A 24,343-nucleotide genomic window follows, 5' to 3' on the forward strand; every position below is an offset into this window, starting at 1 on the left:
TCATCTAATAAAGTGATAGTAACATTGTTCACAAAATTGACATATCTCTTATCTTGGTTTATAAACTATACACATATATGTAAAATTTATGAACAATGTTACTAACATTTTATCAGATGAAGAAATGACCAAAATAAAAGTTATAGATCTTGATGAGTTATTCAACTTTGTTATTGATAACTTTTTCAGTTGAAATCATTTAGTATTTGAAAATGTTGTTTGAAGTTATCATATTTTTAAATTCAAATTCAAATGGTTCAAAAAAAAGTTATATAGAAAAATGACCAAAATAAAAGTTATAGATCTTGATGAGTTATTCAACTTTGTTGTTGATAACTTTTTTAGTTGAAATCATTTAATATTTGAAAATGTTGTTTGAAGTTGTCATATTTTCAAATTCAAATTCAAACTGTTCAAAAAATATTATATAGAAAAATGACCAAATAAAAGTTATAGATCTTGATGAGTTATACAACTTTGTTGTTGATGACTTTTCCATTTGATATTATTTACTACCCGTAAAATTATTTTGACTCGTAAAATGAATTATTATACTGCAAGTTAATTATTTTGCTATAGTTCAACTTACAAATATAAACATTTTATATGAAAAACGGAAAAATAATCATTGGTGACGGGCTTTAATTAATGTTCGATAGAGATTAAGTGATTAAGTCGTATCAACCGGGGATTAGTATATAGCCCGTCACTGATGAGTCATCTGTGACGGGCCTTAAGTTGGTGCACGTCACGGAGGATGGTCATCTGTGACGGGCCCCAACTTAAGGCCCGTTTGAGATATGGAATGTTATCTCAATCGGGCCTAAAGTTGGTGCCCGTCACGGATGATGGTCATCTGTGACAGGCCCTAACTTCAAGCCCGTTTGAGATATGGAGTGTTATCTCAATCAGGCCTAAACTACGGCCCATCACTGATAAGTGTCATCCGTGACGGGCTTAAGTTTTATGTCCATCTAATATGTCTGTGCGACCATATCTCAATCGGACACTTTTTTAGCCCGATTAAGATGACTTTCTTGTGACGGCCCGCTATTTCCAGGCATGTTAGAGCCCGTCACAGATAGAAGGATCTGTACTAGTGATATAAATTTATAAAATCTTAAAAGTAGATATTAATTAATATATACTGTATGTACAACATATAATATTTTTGTGAGCAACATATAAAGCAAAAACTAGTCCATAGGAAATTGCTTTATTATTTTTGAAATATTGGATTTTGCTTGGAATACATTTATTTTTCAATTGGTCCAGTTTATTTAGGTTTAACATGCAAAAATGTGAAAACAAAAAGTAAATCATGAATTTTGAGAAAAAAATAAAACTGAGAATTATAAAGTCAAATGGTGGTTGTCTTCCTCAGGAAAATAACAGTGACATGGCTGTTCCATATGGTGGTTGTGTTGATGTGTTCTCCCAAGAAACAACCACCATTTGGCACTATAAATTAATATCAAAAAATCTGTTTGGAGAGGCCTCTCGATTTTGCCTTAACTAGCGACATCTAAACACGGATAAACATGGAGAAGTCCAGCTACTACATGGTACTACATGCATGCTTTTTTTTTTACTATACATGTACGTCCTTTTCCTCTTCTAACAAAGTTTTCTCTCAAATTACTTATCCGATCTATAATCCGATTACACCACTGTTTTCGTTACAATTAAATCTTCACAACAAGATCTTACATGATTATATTACGATGAAAAAATATTTATATTTGTAAATTACTTTTATTATATATGTAAGTTACTTTTATCATATATATAAGTTACTTTTAGTGTTGACTAAATTACTTCTTAGACATATAAAAGTAAATTTCATAGAGTCTAAAAGTAATTTACATATATTATAAATATTATAAAAGTAACTTAAAATAAAATGGAAGTAATTTTGTCACAACATTAGAAGTAAATTCGTTGTAGGGATAAAAATATGACTTTATCTAGAAATTAAATTTAATCAACACAGATCAACACACATAAGTTTAACAATTTTTAAAAGTAACTTCAATGTTAATTGGAAGTAACTTTTGCATGGTTCAAAAGTAACTATCTATAAATCTGTTTAATCATCGATTGTTTTTTTCCTTTCATTTTTGTTTTTCATGTAGAATGAGAAAAGAAGATACTATTGTATTTTTTAAGTTGAAAGGATATACTAGATGGAGTACAAACTAGCTACCACTAACTGTGTAGTCACATCCAATTAAAAAAGACATTCATTAAAGTTACATTCTTTTTGTTATAAGTTACTGTAAATTACTTTTAGGCTTCATTGAATTTACTTTTACATGTGTAAGAAGTAATTTAGTGAAATCTAAAAGTAATTTAGATATATTATAAAAGTAATTTATAATTTTTCATCAAAATATAATCATGTGAGATCTTGTTATAAAGATTTAATTGCTACAAACACAACGGTGCAATTGGATCATAGATATGATTAGTAGTTTAAGAGAAAATTGTATTTAAAGTATATGTGGATAATATCTCTCGTAGATGAAGTGGTAGCTGGTTTAGACAAACTAGCTACCACTATCTGTGGAGTCACGTCAAATTAATATACAGTGGTTTCTCCTTGTATGTCAAGTTTCCCATTGCATATACTGCTCCTTCCAATAAGAAATTAGGTAAATCCCTGGAGGATAAGTATCCACTTTTTCAATGGAAACTTACTTAGGCATGACTGGAGGGGACGGAGAAAACAGCTATGCGAAGAACTCGAAGATACAGGTTCGTACACACTATGCTTCTTTATTTTCTAAAAAATTTTCGTACACACGAGTTAATCTTTTCCTTAATGCATGGGATTATATATCACTATTTGTACTTTCTGGGGAATATAATCTCGTGAGTGCTTCCGTTTGTGTATGCATATCCATGTGCATGGAAACTGACTTCCTGTTTAAGCGCATCAAACAAGTATGCCTAATAAGGTCTTAGTCTTTTTTTCTTGGTCTTCTTTTACTCTAAATTATAACTTACCTATTTTTTGTTAAGATGTTTTTTAAACTATTAAATGGTGTGTTTTTAAAAGAACTTTTCATATAAAATTTCTTTAAAAAATTGCTCTGTTTTGTTCGAACATAAATTTACTCTGTTTTGTTCGACATTCTAGCTTGTGTAATACTATCTTCTTTGATTTCATAGGGCATATTTAAACTTGAAATACAGTCTATTTTACTCCCTGGAACTAAATAAATGAATCACTTAACCCCATTAACTATTTTTCTTTGCTTATTTTACGCCTAAACTATATTGAAAGTGATTCACTTTACTCCCTAATAATATTTCTATTTTTTCCTATTCTTTTCACAAGTTTTATTTTAAGCCTAAATTTGTTAGAGCCATAGATGGTACCATTATCAAAGTTGAAAAAAAATCAAACTTGTTCATCGCTGTTTGCTTGACCTTTAAAATTTTGATGTTCAAAACAGTCTTAAGGGCTTCCAACCTACATAAACAGTGAGAAAATTTCAAAATAATATTGAGATGTAAATTGTGAATGCATCTATATTTTACCAAATTTTCAGTGTAAAGTATGACTGATATAGAGGGTAAAAAACTTGATAAGGGGAGCGAAAGTGAACCTTTTTAATAGTTTGAGGTGTAAAATGAGTCAAAAAGTTTATGCTTCGGTGAAATAGTTCAACTGTTGACTGTCGATTTATCATTCAATGTATTTGAAATAGCTTTTAAGTAATTATCTTTAATGAACTTTGAAAGATGAATTGATTGATATAAATTTAATACGGTAAATGTACTTGTAGTTTAATTAATTATTACTTATTCCTTTACAAAGTTTGATGTTTTGTACATTATAAACATACGTCAAAGGATATACAAAATCCAGCTGTTATAATTCCAATCCAATTAACTTTATTCAATGTGCACATGGATGTTACTAGGCAAAAGCTTTGCTTGCAACTAAGCCAATGATTGAGGAAGCAATACAAGAAGTATATACTGCACTCCTCCCTAAGACGATACTTGTTGCCGACATGGGTACTCCTTCAGGACCGAATACACTAGTCTTCATCTCTGAGGTGATAAAAGTGATCAGCAAATATTGTACAAGCATAGGTCACCACCCAGTTGACCTTCAGTTCTTCCTGAATGATCTGCCTGGTAATGACTTTAATTACCTATTTAAATCATTAGAACAACTTGATAATTTGGTCACCAAAGATCAAGACCAAGAAGCAGATACACTGCCGCAGTACTATATTGTTGGATTGCCAAGATCCTACTATACAAGGGTGCTCCCTGACAAGAGTGTTCACCTCTTCCATTCATCGTATTCCCTACATTGGCTTTCCCCGGTAATTACATCAACACGATTATCTCATCGAGTGCTTAATTCAGTTATGTAATTTTGACGTGAAAGTGTGCAAACTGGTTAATAACCCTTAAAGATTTGTACTGAATATCCATGCTGAGAGCATTAATGATACAACATAGTGCGTTACTCCGTTTCTGTATGTACAACTCTTGGATCTAATAGATCACCAATCCACTAGAATGTTTTGACTTAAAGCTTATAAACCATGAGAAATTAGATCTTGCTAACTCTTCATCCCATAGTATAAGCGTATTAACTCCCATACAATCTTCACTATTGTACATTGATCTTTTTCTCATTATGTTTATTCATTATTTTAGATAATGAAAATTGTTTACATTTCCGGCCACAGCCATTAGACACAACCATTGAGTTCTGATACCTAAAATAGAGACATAAGGTGATGGGAGAAACCCCTTAACTCCCTCTAGAAAAGTTTCAACTGAAAAAAAAAATCCAAAATCACATACATTTAAGCACGACATTTGGTTGGTACTACGTCATCTAAAAGTGAAATAAAAGAATTGGCTAACGATTCCTCAAGTATAGTGTCACTGCGCATAGTATCATATTCTTGCCGTGATACCATCAAGGAGAAAGAGTGGAGTCAACTGTGGTACATGTGAAGATAATCAACATTATACTAGACAACTTTTAATTGTTGAAAACCTTATCATTATGGCAATGTCAAAACGACCAACATAATATACTCAACCAGCCAACTTTTTTATGGACCTAGGCACTCCCTATAGCCAATTTCCAAAACTAACTTTGAAATTACAAGCAACGTGGCAGACTGACAGTCAAAGAAAATATGATCAATAGTTTCATGCATACTTAAAAAGGGAAAATGTCCGAGTTACCATGAACTATTGTGTTCAGGGGGTAATTTGGTGGACTAAAAAATTCAGGGAATAATTTGGATTTTTTTAATTAAAAATAGCATTGCTTGTTGCCCTCCAATTCCTCTCGGACAAGTTTTTTTTTGTTAGCATTCAATTTATATGATGGAACCACGTAAAGACTTTGATCTTTAATGGTAGATTTAACGTTACTCAACTAGTTTGTGAATCAAATCATTCCTCTCCTCTAGCTTGGGTTCTACAATTGACCTTTGAAATGAAATATATTTTATTATTAATTATGAAATCAACATACTACGGAAGTATATTCCAATACAAATATTTGATAATACAACTCGTGTGCAACTAAACATATATTTTGTTAGTATAATTATTAGTCAAAAGCTACAAGTCTTGGGTTTTATGTATAAAAATATGCACATTTTGTATTTTAGGATAAACACAATATTTCTTTTTCAAGTATAAAGGAATCACATCTGTTTTGCACCCGGCATTACATAATGTATAGTAGAGATAACTCCATATATATGTTGCATTAATTGTGAGGAGTAATACAGTACTCCTCTCATCAACTATTAGGTTTATCAAGAAATACCCCTCAACTATGAAATCGAAAATTTTACACCCCTCAAATATCAAAAACAAACAAAATAAGTGAACCCTAAGTATAATACCACCTGGTTTTTTATCTTTGTCCACCTTGACACAGTGTTTGTGCCACTTATCTATGTGGGTTATTGATGCGGCTTCAATATATATTTGTTAGGCCCTATTTAGTTTCCACACAAAAATTTTACACCCTGTCACATCGAACATTTGAACACCTCCTTGAAGTATTAAATATAAGCTAAAAAAATAACTAATTAAACAGATTGCGACTAATTTGCGAGACGAATATTTTAAGCCTAATTGCTCCATGATTTGACAATGTGGTGCTACAGTAAACATTTACTAATGATGGATTAATTAAGCTTAATAAATTCGTCTCGCGGTTTACTGATAGATTCTGTAATTAGATTTTTTTTATTAGTGCCCGAACATCCCATACGACACCTTATATAATACCCGATGTAACACGCCAAAACTTTACACCCCTGAATCTAAACACCCCCTAATCAACATTGGTGTATCATTGGTATATAGACTACATTCACCGTGGATAGGTTTTCTAGGAAAGTGCCCTCAACGTGCGCTTTGCCTTTGACTTGTGAGGTACCCTATTTACTCATTTTTCTTTTTTTTACTGAATATTTACTCATTTTTCTTATTTGTGCAAAGTGCTATACCATTGCCGTTGCTATTATTAGGAGTCTTTGCATATTATATATTGATACAAGTGGTACTTCTCATTCATGTTGTTGATGGTCTAATTGAGGTAGTGTGCGGAACTAAGCACTGGATTATAATTCATTTTGACCCTATGATTACATGCTTGTACAAATTAATTGATATGTGATCAACTTTTGATATACTCCTATTCATGCTCTAATTATCTATTTTATTACCATTATATTGATAAGTTGATTCCTGATTGCATGCTAAATAAAGCTTAACCACTAGTAGAAAAATGATTTTCATATACCACTCACCTTAATTTTGTAGACGGACAAAACTGCAAAATGCATGCTTAGATTACCGAATAAAGGGAGTCAAGAGCTTCCCGTGTAAATATAATACCACGAGTTGCCACTGAATATAGCTACCCGTAAAAACCAATTCTACTTTTGAGGGTGTCATAGTAACACGATTTTCGTAGGCGGCTATCGTAAGACACCGCCTACAAAAGTAGGTTTATGTACACATGCAATGCAGGACAAACGGCCGCCCATGTTAATGACATTTTCCTGGCAGTGCACTTTGAAAAGCACACCTGTTTGTTGTCCATTCATATTCTTCGTGCAACTACTTTAATACTTTAAGTCTTCAACTACATCCACTACCATACACGAGAACATCGTTCGCTTCCTCCTCAGAAGACCAATCAGCTGATCGCTGGTCATGTGCTCCGTTACCACGGCACGCCTCCTCACCTCCCATGCCTTATCTTTGTTCCAATAAGTAGGGGGCAATGGGTGTTTTCTCGCCTCTCACCTCGTCTCCCACTCACTCCAGTCACCTCGCCTCCCCACCTCCTGTCTATCTCTCTCCGGTCATAGTGGACTCACTGCAGCAGCTGCAGTATATCACCACTAGCGAGAGAGAGGTGAAGAATGGCGGGGACACCTTGTCGTCATCGCTCCCTCCAATGCTATATGAAATACCTGACGATGAAGTGGACAACTACCTCGATCACTAGTAGAACGGGTCCCTCCCAAAGGACTCTGACGAGGACCCTCATTAGAGGATGAAGAAGAGGATGGTGAGAGCGACAATGAGGCCAACAATAGGATGAGGGTGGCAGAGGACAAAGCACCCGAAGAGGTCATGGAGGTGAAGGGAGAGGAGAAGGCTCCGAGATCCGATCGCCGTGGCTATGGGCAATGTTGTCTAGGACAAGGCGTGGTCGGTGCAAGAACCAAAGCGTTAGTGACGGTGTGTGCGTGTGTGTTGGGGGAAGGCTGGGGGGGATGATTGCAAGGTGCTGGAGTTGGCCCCCGGTGCGGTTAAAGCCTTGGGCTTTGTTTACCTTAGCCCTGAGTTTGTGCCACTTATCTATGAGGGTTGTCGCGGCCCTGCTAAGCAGCCAAGCTTCAATAGTATCTCTGTTGATCAACGTTGGTGGTACAGAGACCGTGGATAGGTTTTCTAGGACAGTGCCCTCAACACGCTTCGCCTTTGACAAATATGAGTATTTTTTTTCTCTTTTTTGACTGAACATGATAATTTTGTCATTGCACTATGTTGTAGCCCATAAGGATGACTAAACTAGTCCATGGTATAATGTATATTTTTAATACATTTTACACATTTCCTTTCAAAAATTTGAAGAAAGATGCTAGCTATCCGCTATCCCCATGCTTAACGTATAATTTAATTTTGTGTTATTTTAATGGATTTTCCATGACACATTTATGAAAGCGAGGATGCACCGATCGTGATAGCGTGTCATGGAAAATCCAATTAAAGAACACAAAATTAAATCTGGGAGCCAAATCATACAAAATTAAAGAGCCAGAATAACACGACCACGCACTCCGTATGTTCCGCTGGGAAGCTCCGGATGAAGTGTAGGGGGAAGACGATCGAGAGTGGATCCGTCAGTGCAGGTCATTTGCCAGATCCTGTCACTTTCATGGATGGACTCGCAGGCATGCATATAATAAAGCCGCTCTCTAACATTTTTTTTTCTTTGGTGATTGGAAGATTTGAAATGCCAACCATAACGTAGTTAGAGGATGCAAAGTAGACTTAGGTTGAGTTCGAAACCACATTTAAGCTGGAGCGGCACTGGTGGAGAAAGCATTTGTAGTCCCGGTTCGTAACCCCCCATTAGTCCCGGTTTCCAAACCGGGACTACCACTCCGGGACTAAAGATCGCTATCTTTAGTCCCGAGTGAAATAACCGGACTAAAGATCGATCTTTACTCCCGGTTGGTGTTACCAACCGGGACTAAAGATCGAGCTGACCTTTTTTTTTCATGGCCCTGTTGCTGCATGGTTTATATATATGCATATATATATATATATATATATATATTATATTATATTTATATATGTTTCAATACATATGTACATGCATAATATATATGTATTTATACATATATATGTTATGCAAATGCATATGTGTGTGTGTCTATATATATATATATATATATGACCAAAATATATATTTACATTATAGAAAATGTGTACACATGCATATAGAAACATAGTCACGTATTAATTGCAATCCATTATATGTCCTAGCTAGCTACGATTTCGATGTAGTAGTAGTCGCTAGCTCAGAAGCTAAGGACCTATGAATTGTGTTTCCGTCGTAGTAGAATTCACCCTTGGAATCAAGGATTTGTTCGCTGATGAATCCCATGAGTTTTTCTTGAACCGCCGCGATAAATTCCTTGTGTGTGATCAGGTTATCCCTCATGCGAATAAACTATATGAATGTATGAAATTGACTAATAATTAAACAACAAATCGATACATAATGAAATTTTGAATTTATTTGTACGTACATCGAGCTCTCTTGTGGTGATGATTTGGTCTGCAAGGCAGTGGCAATACTCGCACACGTAGTAGCCGCACAAGTTAGTTCCCTGCTTTTGCTTTGCGCACTATAAATAAATGACAAACGACGAGAGATCTAATTAATATACACTTGTATATATTTGAATCGGAGAAATATAAATGTAGAGCATGTGTACTCACAGGAAATTTGAATTTCCGCCTAAGTCTTTCTCTCCATTTGCCACGGACCAAATGACGGAACTGATACCAAGCCCTACATGGAGTTTAAAGCTATGATTCGTAGTAGCAATTAACTATAACAAGATTCTTAATTAACATAGGAACTTATGACAGTACCTGTCTATAAGTTCGAAAACCTTGTCAAACGTAGACTCTTTTTTATCCATTGAGTCATATACGTTGATGATGCAGGCCTCCAGGTCGAAGAGTAAAAGCACCCAGTGGAATCTGCAATGTGCGTGGGATGCATTACATATGAAACACTTAGCAAGTTCGTATGGGAATGAAATTTGGTATAGGAAGACAGTAAAATTAAACTAACTTTGTGTTGTACGGCAACAGTATGAACGTCTTGTAATGCTGCGCCTTCAGGAGATGGATGAGATTGTCCTCTGTGGCTTGCGGATATTGGTCAAGCATTGTGACGTTTACTCTCCGAGGGTCGATGAATCCAGTATCAAAAACCCCTCACCGTCGGGCCCTTTGAATCTTCATTCTACAACGATAAAAGGGAGTATATATTATATATAGTCTACTTATATACAAGGACCTAATTACTTAAAGGAGACGTAGTAAGAAATCTAACTGAACGATATACTTACAAAATCCAGCAACTCATAATAGAGACGTCGAGGGCGTCCAGCTGGTATAGTTCGTAGATTCCCTTGAAATTGATCCAGAGAATGTCATCTCCTTGCAAGAAGTCCGTGTCCCTGATCCTCGCTCCGATCATCTCTCTACCGGTGGCGCTCATCTCCATGTACAGCTGATGGAACTTGTACATTTGTATGGGTAGGGACTGCAGCAGCTCAGGCTTGACAAGCGGTTTACCGAGTTCGTACATGTATTTCACTTCCGCCTTTTCGATTGGTGCGTCTCCTAGCAATTGATCCGTAGTTAGCCCGGTGTCATTACTAAATTCTTGTATTCCAAAATCTTCACCGGTCACCAACGGCTCGATCTCCTGGTTTGGTTGCTTTCCAAGCTGAGGGACTGGTTTGGACTTTCTAGAAGATGTTTTCTTGAGCGTTCGCTCATAGTCCGATAGCTTTATGGCCTCCTTGGCAGGTGCAGACATACCCCTGAAGAAGTTCCTGACACTCGGGTCTATAGGAATCGTCTTTTCTGGACTTCGAAGCTTGAATTGTCTCAGCACTTCTGATGCCACGTAAGCTTCAAGCTCCTCTTGCGTGCAATCGTACCCCGGGTCCTTGTTCTTGGCGGCGTCAACTTTCGCCTTCTTCGTTGCCCTTGTGGGGGCAGGCGGTGGAGCTTAGGGGGCCTTTGACTTGGAAGGTGCCGGAAGAGGAGCTTGCGAAGGAGTCGGTGTAGGAGCCTGAGGAGGAGTCGGTGCAGGAGCCTGAGGTGGAGACGGTACTGGAGCATGAGGAGGAGACGGTGCTGGAGCATGAGGAGGAGACGGTGGAGGAGCCTGAGGAGGAGATGGCGGAGTCGGAGGAGATGGTGCACGAGACGCCGCTTGTCGCCTAGGGAGGATGATGTACCGCTTGCACCATAGAATAATGGCGTGGCTTGTGCCTCGTAGATGCATCTCACCATCTCCTCCAGGGTAATCCAGCTCGAGGTCCTCGTACGCACCTTCGACCAACTCAACTTCGACCTTGGAGTATCCTGCTGGAATCGACCTGCAGTGGTAAGTACCTGAAGGGTCCGTTGGGATGGCCATGCCCGATGCCACCTTCATGTGGTGAGAGGTTATTTATTAGTAATCAACATATATAAGCAGCAACTAGCGGAATGGCCAAATCTAAAATCTATAAACTACGAGCTTACCTTTATTGATAAGTTCTTGAAAGGAATATGCAGCTCACATGGTGTCCGCTGAGTGATGTCATCAACGGGGCAGGTGGATTCGTCTTGGGTTTGCATGGCGTCCATGCTCTGTGATCCTACCTGCCCCGTTGAGGCGCAGCTGCTACGGTTTCCTGACGGGCTCACCATTGCAGGAGGAATGGTCGGCTGGGGATCATGGGACCGATGTGCGGCCATGCGTTCATCAACCTTCCTTGCCACCTCCTCTTGCATGCTGAGCTCGTAGCTCGATACCCTGAACTCTAGATCTGCAATCTTCGCCTCGGTATTTCTCTTGCTCCTCATCCGACTCCTGTACGTGTGGATGTCCTCCTTGAACCCAATCTTCTAAGGAATCACCCCTTTCCCTCGTGTTCGTCCTGGATGCTCTGGAGTCTGTAGGGCGAGTGACAACTCATCCTTCTCTCTGTCCGGTCGGAACGTGCCCTGAGAAGAGGCTTCCACTGCGTCTGTTAGTCGACGCGCAGCCTCGTGTATCTGATCGCTGTAGACCAGGGAGCCATCAGCTGGGTTGAGCGTTCCACCGTGAGCATAGTACCAGAACTTCAATCGTTCCGGCCAATTAGCGGTGGCCGGTTCGATACCCCTCTCAAGCAAGCTAGCCTCCATCTCCTCCCACTTCGGCATCGCGACGCTATAGCCGCCTGACCCCAAGTGGTGATGGTACTTCTTCTTGGCGGCATTTTCTTTGTTTCTTTCCATCATCGCCTGCCCTTGTTCACCTGTCTTATATGCAACGAACTCGTCCCAGTGATCCCTTAGTTTTGGGAATGTGTCGAAGTTCGGTGTCTGCCCCTTCAGGATATATTTCTGGTACAAATCTCCCTTCAAGCTCTGAAACTGTTCTGCCATTTTCTTCAGAGTCCACCTTTTCACTTTGTCCTCTGTACCCGCGGGAAGGGTGAATGCCTCGAGCATTGTGGTCCACAGCATCTCTTTCTCCGAATCTGCGACAAAGCTCTCATGATCTCCGCGTGCCCTTGTTCTGCGCCAGTACACCGTACTGACAGGCACGTTATCCCGCACAACCCAACCGCTGTGACGTACATAGTTCTTGGCGGCTTCTGCCGGGGCACTAGGTCGGCCGTCTTCGTCCACTTCCGTTATGATGTGCCGACCCTCAAGCTTCTTCGCGGCACCTCGTTGCCGCGTGCCCTCTTCTTTCCAATGGAGGGTTGACTTCCACTACCCTCCTCCTGGTTCCCCTCCACATCCCTTTCCACGTGCCCCTCCTGGTTCCCCTCCGCATCCCTCTCCACGTTCCCTTCCTCGTTCAAATACTGGTTGTCACGTCCTGATAATTCATCCCTAAATAAAAATCATTCCCTAAAAGGAATAATAGAATTAATTAAAATTCGAAAAGAAATTGGCAAACATTAAAATGCGTACAAGAAAATTTCGAATGTGGCCCGAAGAATTTTTGTTAAATTCTCCGTGGTCTAAAAAGAGCCCTGTCATCGTCTTCGTCCTTGCCTCCGCGTCGTCAAGCCTCGTGCCGGCCGCGTCTCGCCTTCGTCCAAAGATCGCCGCCGAAGTCGCTCCCTCGCCGTTTGCCTCCGTCGTCTCCGAGCCGTCTCCGCCGCGCCCGTTCGTCGTTGTCGTTCCCTCGTCTCGTCGCGTGGTGGTAAGGATTGCTCTCCCTCGCTGCCCCGTCCTTGTCTTTTCGGTGTCGCCCGTGCCCGTTGTGCGGTTGTCGTCCCCGGTACCCGTGTATCAGTGTCGGCAGTCGTTCATGTGTGCGTGTGGTGACCTGTTAGTGTGTCCGCTCGGTAGCCACGTGGTTTCCACGTGTGCAGCCCGCGTGGTGTCTAGTGGAGTCTGTTTGTCGGCCACTCGCCTCGGTTGACACACGGGGCCCGCTTCTGTCGACCCATGGACCGTCTCTGTGTACCCGGTCCACCGTGGTACCTTAGGTTGACATGTGGAGTCCGCATGTCAACAGCGCAGCCTTCCTGTCTTTTCCAGGCTAGCGCTTACACATGTTTTATAGTTGTAAAACCTAATTACAATAATCCGCAAATCTCCATATAACAGCATTAAACTTCGGATGACCATGTCTTGGTCATACGAGCTCCGAATCGACCCGTTCAAGTCTCTTAATGTTTGTTATAACCTAAAGAACCATGTACTTTCTTTTTATGTATTGTTATTGCTTCTTTATAGGCTTGTAGCTTTGCTTGTGTGCTTCGTGTAGCTTCTGTCGTTCCTGAGGTTCCCGAAGTGTGGTTCGCGGTCGTCGCCGAAGGTTCGGAAGGCCGTTATCTCTGAGCAAGGCAAGTCACATCATCCTTGAGCATATTGAATCCCAGTTTATAAAATTATTTTGATTTAAATTAATGCATTATCGCTTTATTTAAATTCCCGCGTTATCACTGTTTTATTTAGCCATGCCTATTTACCTTTGTTATGACCTTATTATTATTGCTATTGTTATTATTACCTTGTTCACCCTAGGAAAATAAAACCCCAACTAGTGGGTACTCTATTTATGGTTCCACTAGTATGAACTTAGGTAGATGCTTCGCTGGTTAATTAGGCAACATTAGGTGGTTTTATAACTTTAGACTTTGGGAATTCTCATATCATTTGGACACTATCGAATGGCTGGCTTATGTTGGAATTGGACACACACCTCCCCCTCTATTCAAAACCCCCAAAATGGTTTTAGGCTGGGCTCGAGGTGCGTGGTTGGGTTTTGTTAGTCGTACCTCGGGTACTATAAGGATTAAGCTCGGGCCTCTGTTGCAAAGCACTACCGTACTTCCACATGTCTAGTGGGTAAGGCTTAGTTTGTGGCTCAGTCTGGTTATAAACAAAAGTACACGGATGGAGATGGACGAAGTCGGGGGTCGATGGACATCTCTAGGACAAATGAAGGCTACACGAGCTGCGGCCCGGTAGTCGAGATGTCATGGCACAGGGCTGGTGTCCTGCTGCTAGGGGCTCAATCCTGCCTGCCTGTCCCGGAGGTTCTGGCCGTAGGCGGGGCTGGGTCGGTACTCTTGTTTATGGTTAGGATGGGTTGGGAACTATGTCACATCTTCCGTCCGTATGCCGTGGTGGTATGTGGCACGTGGTTACACGTGAGGAAGATGTGTCTTGTGGGTAAAGATGTACACCTCTGATCAGAGTATAATCTATTCGAATAGCCGCGCCCTCGGTTATGGGCAAGCCTAGCAATGTACCCAAGTTAGTGTTTTAATTCTTAAAACCTACTTAACAACTAAAATGTGGAATGGTTGGCCTGGGTTGGCTTGGGACGAGCTGGGACCCAGGGTCGGGTTGCTAGTTCGGTCTGAATCATCGTAGGCCTTGGGTTAAGGCAGGTTCGTGAGGGTTCACGACCTTGATTAATAACACTGTGTAGCTCTAGGATCATCTTTATAAAATAGCTTTGGGCAACTAAGTGACTTTTAAAAGCTGTTTACTGCAAAACTTAACCCCTATATTATTACCCCTTGTACCCCCTTGCATTAATCATGCATCTGCCGGTGTGGCTTGCTGAGTACTGTGGTTGTACTCATTCTTGCTCTATCTTCCCCCCCCCCCCCCTTAGTAAGAGAAGCTTTGGAGAAGAAGTCTTAGGTGGAGTCCTGACTTATACCCCAGTTGAGCGCCTGTGAAGATGGAGCCGTAGGCCCGCTAGTCCGCTGTTGTTTATTTCTGTTTGTCAGGCCTGAAATGCCTTTGTAATAATGTAAATATTATCGATATAATAAAGATGTGCCTTTTGTATCATGTTTGTTTGGTGTACCCCGGCTTTTCCTGGGACGGGGATTAATACACTAGCGTTCGGGAAAATGCAAATTTTCTCGGTCGCGACACTGGTTTGGATCCTCGTTCCCCTCTTCTTCGTTCCAATACTGGCTGCTTCCCTCCGCGATTGTATCGTACAATATCTGTTCCTCATCGCGATCAGCCATCTGTTCATACAGGAAACATCTGCTAAGTCTACGTACATTTATGTTTTAACAATCTTATATGCTAACAATCATATGCTAAGTCTAGATGACATATATTATAGGACCCTAGCTAGTCAATAAATTATATAGTAAGTCTAATTACAAATCTAATAATCTTATATTAAAACTCAAATAATCTTATACTAAAACTCAAATAGTGATAAATGCTAAGTCTAGGTGACGTATATTATAGGACCCTAGCTAGTCAATAATTATATACTAAGTCTAATTACAAATCTAATAATCTTATATTAAAACTCAAATAATCTTAGACTAAAACTCAAATAGTCATGTATGCTAAGTGTAACTGTCGTATATTAGAACCCTACATAATCTTATATGCTAAGTCTAATTACAAATCTAATAATCTTATACTAAAACTCAAATAGTGATAAATGCTAAGTCTAGGTGACGTATATTATAGGACCCTAGCTAGTCAATAATTATATACTAAGTCTAATTACAAATATAATAATCTTATATTAAAACTCAAATAATCTTAGACTAAAACTCAAATAGTCATGTATGCTAAGTGTAACTGTCGTATATTAGAACCCTACATAATCTTATATGCTAAGTCTAATTACAAATCTAATAATCTTATACTAAAACTCAAATAGTTATATATGCTAAGTCTAAGTGTCGTATATTAAATCTAATAGTCTTAATTGCATTACAAATATAACAATCATATATATAATTACGTCACTTGCCTGCGCGAATTCCTTCGAGGGCTAGCTACCACTCCCGCTTGAGGGACCACTCCGACAACGTCTTTTCTGCAAGATACAAAAAGATGTATTAGGATAAACGCGAAGTAACATATATTGCATTTGACGTTCACGTTTTGTTCACGATCGTTCACGTTCGCGTTCTCGTTGAGGTCACGTTTCATTCACCTACGTTCGTTCGTTCACGTTCATTCACCTGCCTATATTGCATTTCACGTTCACGTTCGTTCACGTTCACGTTCGTTAGTTCACGTTCGTTCACGTTCACGCTCGTTCGTTCACGTTCGTTCGTTCTTTCGCGTTCAATTCTCGTTCACGTTCGTTCGCTCGTTCACGTTCTCATTCACGTTCGTTCGCTCGTTCTCGTTCACGTTCGTTCGCTCATTCATGTTCTTGTTCACATTCGTTCGCTCGTTCACGTTCGTTCGTAGCGGCGGGGCGGCGCGGCGGCGGTGTGGTGCCGCGCGCGGCATCGGCGTGGCGCGGCGGCGGCGTGAGGCCTGCGGCGCGGTGGCGGCGGGGCGGCGGCGTGGCAGCGCGCGGCGCGGGTGCGGCGTGGCGGCGCGGCGCCGGTGCCGTGCCGCGGCGGCGTCGTGGCGTCTCGTCTCGTGTCGTGCCGCCGCGGCGTCGTGGCGCGGCGTCGTGTCGTGACGACGTCAGCGTCGACGTCGGCAACGAGGCGGCCGGCGGCAACCGAGAGGGAGAGAGAGAGATCGAGATCGGAGAGAGATAGCTGATGAGAGGGAGGCGGCGGCGGCTCTCACACCAGAGATGCGGCGGCGACGGAGGAGGCGGAGGCGGTGGCAACGACGACGAGCGCGAGACGACGGCGAGATACGGCGGCGGCGTCGGCACGGGGATGCTCTAGGCAGTGGCGACGAAGGAGAAGCCGAGAGAGCTCGATCAGGCAAAAACTTCTAAGTGTTGGTGGAGAAGACGAGGGCGCGCATCGGGAATATATATACCACTGGATCTTTACTCCTAGTTGATGAGAACAACCGGGAGTAAAGATATCTTTACTCCCGGTTGTTGAGAACAACCGGGACTAAAGATAAGATCTTTAGTCCTGATTGTTGAGTAAAGATATCTTTACTCCCGGTTGTTCTCATCAACCGGGAGTAAAGATATTTTCTCGCTATTTCCAAATTCTTTTTAAACCCGGTTAGGGTTAAGAACCGGGACTACTGATAAGCGCACTGAATATTATTTTCCATTACATATGTGCTTCTAAAATAGAAAATAATGCATTAAAATTATTTAAAGTACAAAGATTAATGACAATTACTTCGAAAAATTATTGTTGTCTGTAATAAATTAAGTGGATAAAATGTAATAAGCAAATATATGATTTAAAATTAATAAAAATTCTAATAATCATATATACTTAGCATATGAATGATATTAAATTGGTAAAAACTCTAATTAACATATGTATATACATACAGCATGATTTAAAATTAATAAAAATTGTAATAATCATATATACTTAGCATATGAATGATATTAAATTAATTGTTAAAAACTCTAATTAACATATGTAAATGCCACATGCATGATGTAAAAATTTTAAAAATTCGAATAGTCATATATAATTAGCATATGAATGATAGTAAATTAATTGTTAAAAACACTAATTAACATATGCCATACATCAATTGATTTATATGGATAATCAATACATCCAAAATAGTTTACATCATGTACACAATAATTACGGCAATACATCGGCGGTGACGGTTGACCGCATGTACTTTCTCCTCACTATTGTTCCCTCCTTGTGATCGCTACGTGAGTAAGGGGTGTCTTCATTTGATAGGAGGATGCTAGGGTCAATCGTCACCGTAAAAGGGGTTGCCCATCCAACTGATCGTAATCCTCGTCAGTCTTGTCCTCAACTCCGACGATTTTTCTTTTGCCTGGGAGAACCACGTGACGCTTAGGCTCGTCAGGCCCTCTGCCCTTCTTTCCTTTGCTAGACATATCCTTCATGTAAAAGACATGCGTTACATCATTGGCAAGGACAAAAGGTTCGTCCGAGTATCCAACCTTGTTAAGGTCAACCGTTGTCATCCCACTATCATCAATCATTACGCCTCCACCACTCAACCTAACCCATTGGCACCAGAACAGAGGGACCTTGAGAGGACCATAGTCAAGTTCCCATATGTCCTCGATGGCACCGTAATACGTGCCAGTTGTTCCATCGTGTCCCATGGCATCGACACGAACAGCGATGTTTTGGTTCGTGCTCTTCATGTCTTGGGCTCTCGTGTAGAATGTGTACCCATTGATCTCATATCCCTGGAATGTCGCGATCGACCCAGACGGTCCCCTGGCCAGGAAGGCAAGTTGTTGGTTGATCGACTCGTTACCCATAAGATGTTGTCGTAGCCACACGGAGAAAGTATCAATGTGATGCCGTGTAATCCATGCATCGAACTTACCGATGTTCCTGGCGCGAACTAGAGCCAAGTGCTCCTCGATGTAAGGAGCTACCAATGAAGATTGTTGCAGAACCGTGAAATGGGCTTTACGAAATAAATTGTTGTCTACTGTCATTATTGCTTTCCTTCCGAGAGTTCCCTTTCCCCGTAGTCTCCCTTCATGGCGTGATTCAGGTACCCCGATTGGGCGAAGGTCTTCGATAAATTCTACGCAAAATTCGATGACCTCCTCTGTTCCATAACCCTTGGTGATGCTTGCCTCTGGACGAGCACGGTTACGAACATACTTCTTCAGAACGCCCATGTACCTCTCGAAAGGAAACATGTTGTGTAGGTACACAGGCCCGAGAATACTGATCTCTTTGACAAGGTGACAAAGCAGATGCGTCATTATATTGACAAATGAAGGTGGAAATATCAACTCAAAACTGACGAGACATTGCACCACATCATTCTGAAGGGCTTCTAATCTATCCGGATCGATGACCTTCTGCGAAATTGCGTTCATGAATGCACATAGCTTTGTTATTGTTGCCCGGACATTGTCTGGAAGGATACCCTTATTACAACTGGTAGCAGTTGTGTCATCAACACGTGACAGTCATGAGACTTTAGGTTTGTGAACTTCTTCTCCTTCGTGCTTATTATTCATGGAGTATCCAGACGATACCTTTATGCTCTCCAAGCATTCAAACATACTTTCCTTCTCTGCCTTGCTAAGAGTGTAGCTGGCTGGACTCAAGTAATGGCTTCCTTTCTCCTTTGGTTCCGGGTGAAGGTCGCCGCATTATTCCATATGCTTCAGATCATTACGTGCTTCCAGTATATCTTTCGACTTTCCGTATACACCTAGGAAGCCAAGAAGGTTTACGCAAAGGTTCTTAGTGAGGTGCATCACGTTGATTGCGTGGCGGACGTCCAAGAACTCATACTAGGGTAACTCCCAAAATATAGAGTTCTTTTTCCACATTGCCGTGTGACCATCTTCGCTCTCTATAGGCTGGCTTCCAGGTCCCTTTCCGAACACTACTTTAAGATCTTTAACCATAGCAAACACTGTTTTCCCGCTGCGATGTTTAGGCTTCGTACAGTGGTCAGCCTTATGTTCGAAGTGCTTGCCTTTCTTCCGTACCGGGTGGTTTGCTGCAAGGAATCGACGATGACCCATGTATACAACCTTCCTGCAGTGCTTAAGATACGTACTTTCTGTTTCATCCATACAGTGAGTGCAAGCCTTGTATCCCTTGTTGGACTGTCCGGATAGGTTGCTAAGTGTAGGCCAATCGTTGATGGTTACGAACAGCAGCGCTCATAGGTTAAACTCCTCATGTTTGTCCTCGTCCCACACGGGGACACCTTCCTTCTTCCACAACAGTTTAAGATCTTCGACCAGTGGTCTTAGGTACACATCGATGTCGTTACCGGGTTGCTTGGGGCCTTGAATAATAATCGGCATCATTATGTACTTCCTCTTCATGCATAGCCAAGGGGGGAGGTTGTATATACACATCGTAACGGGCCAAGTGCTATGGCTGCTGCTCATCTCTCCAAAAGGATTCATGCCATCCATACTCAAACCAAACCGTATGTTTCGTGCGTCCTTTCCAAAGTCTTTAAATTTTCTGTCGATGTTTCGCCACTGCGAACTATCGGCGGGGTGTCTCCGCATCCCGTCCTATTGACGCTCTTCAGCGTGCCATCGCATCATTCTAGCATTCCCCTTGTTCCTGAACAAACGCCGTAGCCGTGGTATTATAGGGAAATACCACATCACCTTAGCTGGAATTCTCTTCTTTGTTAGCTGCCCGTCAACTTCTCCTGGATCGTCTCGTCTAATCTTGTATCGTAGTGCTTTGCAAACAGGGCATGCTTCTAGGTTCTCGTACTCCTCACCGCGATATAGGATACAATCATTCGGACATGCGTGAATCTTCTGAACTTCCAGTCCTAGCGGGCAGACTATCTTTTTAGCCTCGTATGTTGTCTCGGGCAATACGTTTCCCTCCGAAAGAATATTCTTGACGAGTTTCAATAAATCGCCAAATGCCTTGTCACTAACCCCATTTTTTGCCTTCCATTGCAAGAACTCCAGAGTCGTATCCAACTTTTTGTGCCCCTGCTCGCAACCTCGGTACAACGACGTTCTGTGGTCCTCTAACATCTTGTCCAATTTATGGGCCCCCTTTTCACTTTCGCAGTCCTCCTTGGCGTCCTGCAACATCTGATCAAGATCATCCGCAATGTCATTACCATCAGCATCCCTTTCCTCCTCGCCCGTTTGATTTCCTTCAAATCCAACGTACTGAGCAAAGTCCGGAATATTGTCGTCTTCCACTTCATCTTCTTCCATTTCAACACCTTGCTCTCCATAGGATGTCCAACAATTATAGCTTGGCATGAACCCCGACTCAAACAAGTGGAAATGAATAGTCCTGGATGCAGAATACTCCTTCTGATTCTTACACTTCATGGACAACAAATAAAACCTCTTTGCCTGTTAGCTTCGGCCACTCTCAAAATATAGTGCACGCTGTCAATAAACTCTTTGGACCGCCGGTCAGCGTACATCCGTTGCCGATCCATCTACATGACTCGAAAAAAAATCGTACACAAATAATTATTTTTACAATAATAACAGTCATACAATAATTATAAGATAATTACAAACTCTTTCAACAGTCATACAATAATGACATATCTTTATTCATACAAAAATCATAAAATATTACACCAAATAATTCTTATTTACTATTTCTAAAGTTTTAAACTAATTTTAATGTGTTTTACTTCTTTTAATTTTCATTTTAGTTTGTTTTCTATTATTTAAGATTAACTTTCACTATATTTTCTTTCTCAACTATTTTATAAAACCTTCTTTAGCAAATCAACTAAATTTCTATATATTCTTTCTTCCCCACACAAATTTTCTCTCTCATCAACTTACAACTAAATTTTGGAGACAAAAAAGTGTGCAAAACATAGCTGCAAATGTAATATGACAAAAAAAACATTGGAGGATGAAGTTGCAAACCTTTTAGGCACCTCCGATTTGTATGTAATCACCAAAATAAATTCACTAGAAATTTTGGCATGACCTCCCCACTTTTTTTAAGAAATTTTGAAGCTTGCTCGGTCAGCTGGAGGAGGAAGAAGACATATATATAGGGGTGGGACTTTAGTCCCGGTTGGTGTTACCAACCGGGGCTACAGATCCCCGAGCTCTTTAGTACCAACCGGGACTAAAGTTACGACACCAACCGGGACTAAAGATCCGGGGGGGCCTGATAGGCCCTGACATCATTTGAACCGGGACTAAAGATGATCTTTAGTCCCGGACTAAAGATCATCTTTAGCCCCGGTTTTTATTGCATCCGGGACTATTGTGGAATTCGGCCGACCGACGAAAGATGGTTTCTCCACCAGTGCGGGTTACTGCTCATAAAACAGAACTAATCATTATAACACATGATTAATTAAGTATTAACCATTAAAAGTTTAAAAATAGTTTTTTTTTATGTTTTTAATGATTTTATATAGAAAATATTTGCACATGACACACATCATTTAGAAGTTTGAGAAATGTGATAATGAAAATCGAGTAAATTGATGTTTTGAGTTGTTGTCTCTATATATAAGTCAGCAACGGTTTTTATTAGTGGTCTCTCTCTATTGTCATGCAAGTAAATTTGATGACATGGAAGAAAGAGAAAGGGGTATGGTTGTTATGCATGACAACGGCTCAGAGTCGACTCTTAGCATTTATTAGAGCAAATTTTATTGCATGGTGGTGAAAAAAAGGAAAGGAGAGTAATAAAAAGTATTTTGATACATTAATGATTAGAGACCACATTATCTCTAACTGTTGTAGGATGCTAGTCTCTAGATAACGTAGAGCTCATATCTGACTCTACCTTTGTACATGCCCTAACTTTTTCTATTTGTAAAGCCAGTGATTTCTTGAGATCACAATGATTCTGCTTGCAGATGTTTAAGGAGAGGTGTGAAAAGGAACCCCAAAATGAAGGAAACGTTTACATTGTGGTGACTACACCTGAAGAAGTGATAAAGCTATACTAGGAGCAATTTGAAAAGGAATTCTTGAACTTTCTTGAGTTGCGTTCGGAGGAACTCATATCTGGTGGTCAAATGGTGCTAACTTTTCCTGGACGGAAGAATGACAACATATTTGATGAAGATAAAAATATTCTTTATGAATTAATTTCACAAGCATTACAATCATTTGTCATTGAGGTTTGAAACAACATCATTGTTTCAAAGTTTTTAGATTTTATCTACTCTCTAGTTTTCATATTACAAGTCATTTTGATTTTTTAATACTTTTATAGGTTTTGCTAAATTTATATAATAATATAAAAATATTATAACAGTATTTTAGTTTCATTAAAACTAACGTTGAATATATTTCAATAGTATGTTTGTTTGGTGCTAAAAATGTTGTTATGTTCTAAAAATTTAGCCAAACATTAAAAAGCTTAACTAATAAAAAAGTTCAAACGTCTTATAATATGAAATGGAGGGAGTAGAAACATATAAGACTTTGATATAAAACAAGAAAGTAACTTACTTTTCCACAACAGGGCCTCGTGGAGAAGGAGATGCTTGACTCCTTTAACATTCCATTGTATGGACCATCGGTCAATGAAGTTAGAACAGCCATCATGCAACAAAAGCTTTTCTCCATCAACCACATCAAAATACTCGAGTCAAGCTGGGATCCACAAGATGACGAATTCGAAGGACATACTGTGCTAGACCCTGTTGAGTCTGGGGTGAACGTCGCCAAGTCCATAAGAGCAGTTATGGAGAGGTTGTTTGCTACTCATTTCGGGGAGTCTATAATGCCATTGCTCTTCTCAAGGTTCGCAAGCAATGTCACCGAATACATTGAGAAAAAGAAAAGGAAGCACACTGTCATTTTGCTGTCACTGAGCAAAATGCAAGATGATAATACAGCGGAGGCCTAGCTGGCTAGCTCGGTGTTCTGCTTTACTCCATCCATGTGGTATTATCTCATTTACGTTTATATTCCCATGCTGATTTGATTATGTCACACTACAAGTCATACCTACCCATGTGTAGTTCACATGGGCGAACAATTTAAACATGTACTCTAGCTATGTACTGATGCAATGATAGAAATAGCTCTATTTAGGGAGTGTGGGAGTATTTCTTTTTCATTTACTTTAAAAATATGTAAGACATTTTATAAATAGTAACATTAGGTTTCCTGTTGTGTTCATAGATACTCCATTTGTCTTAAAATATTGCTACTTCGTGTTTATATATATTTTGTCTCAACATATAGCTACTTCTCCATAGACTCTCATATCAAACAATCACAATGATTTCTCATTTAATTTCTATTTTCTCCATATAGTTCCTCATCTCAACAAATACAACCATCACTTATTTAATTTCAGCTCCTTCTCCTTGATATCTGTCAAAAACTCCATAAGTATTGGAGCTTTTTTTTAAGTGCGGTCAGCATAAAGCTGCATAAAGGTAGGCGCGACCAATGAGGAAGCGCCACCTATTAGCTGAGTAAATAATGGGGTTAATTTACCCGAGGGGTATTATGGTCATTTGGACACCAACATAAACTCTAATCGTTAGTATACTCTAGTCGTGATTCCACACCGGAAGAACGTACGCAGTGTTAGAGTTCGCCGGAGAGGAGAAAGGAATCCCCGGAAAGCTAAGAGGCGAGTGGAAAGTTCAGTTACGTGCTAGTTTTTATGGTTTACGCTCTATATCGCGCTACTATTGTAGATCGCGTTTA

At 40.3% G+C, this 24,343-nt stretch overlaps 1 pseudogene; it reads left to right on the plus strand.

Annotated features, from left to right (window-relative positions):
• The first annotated feature begins 4,025 nt into the window (after positions 1-4,025).
• On the plus strand, positions 4,026-23,545 carry LOC127776362 (anthranilate O-methyltransferase 3-like; annotated as a pseudogene).
• The last annotated feature ends 798 nt before the right edge of the window (positions 23,546-24,343 follow it).

This window comes from Oryza glaberrima, chromosome 6 (assembly GCF_000147395.1).
Source record: "Oryza glaberrima chromosome 6, OglaRS2, whole genome shotgun sequence".
In the NCBI taxonomy this organism is placed as follows: Eukaryota; Viridiplantae; Streptophyta; class Magnoliopsida; order Poales; family Poaceae; genus Oryza; species Oryza glaberrima.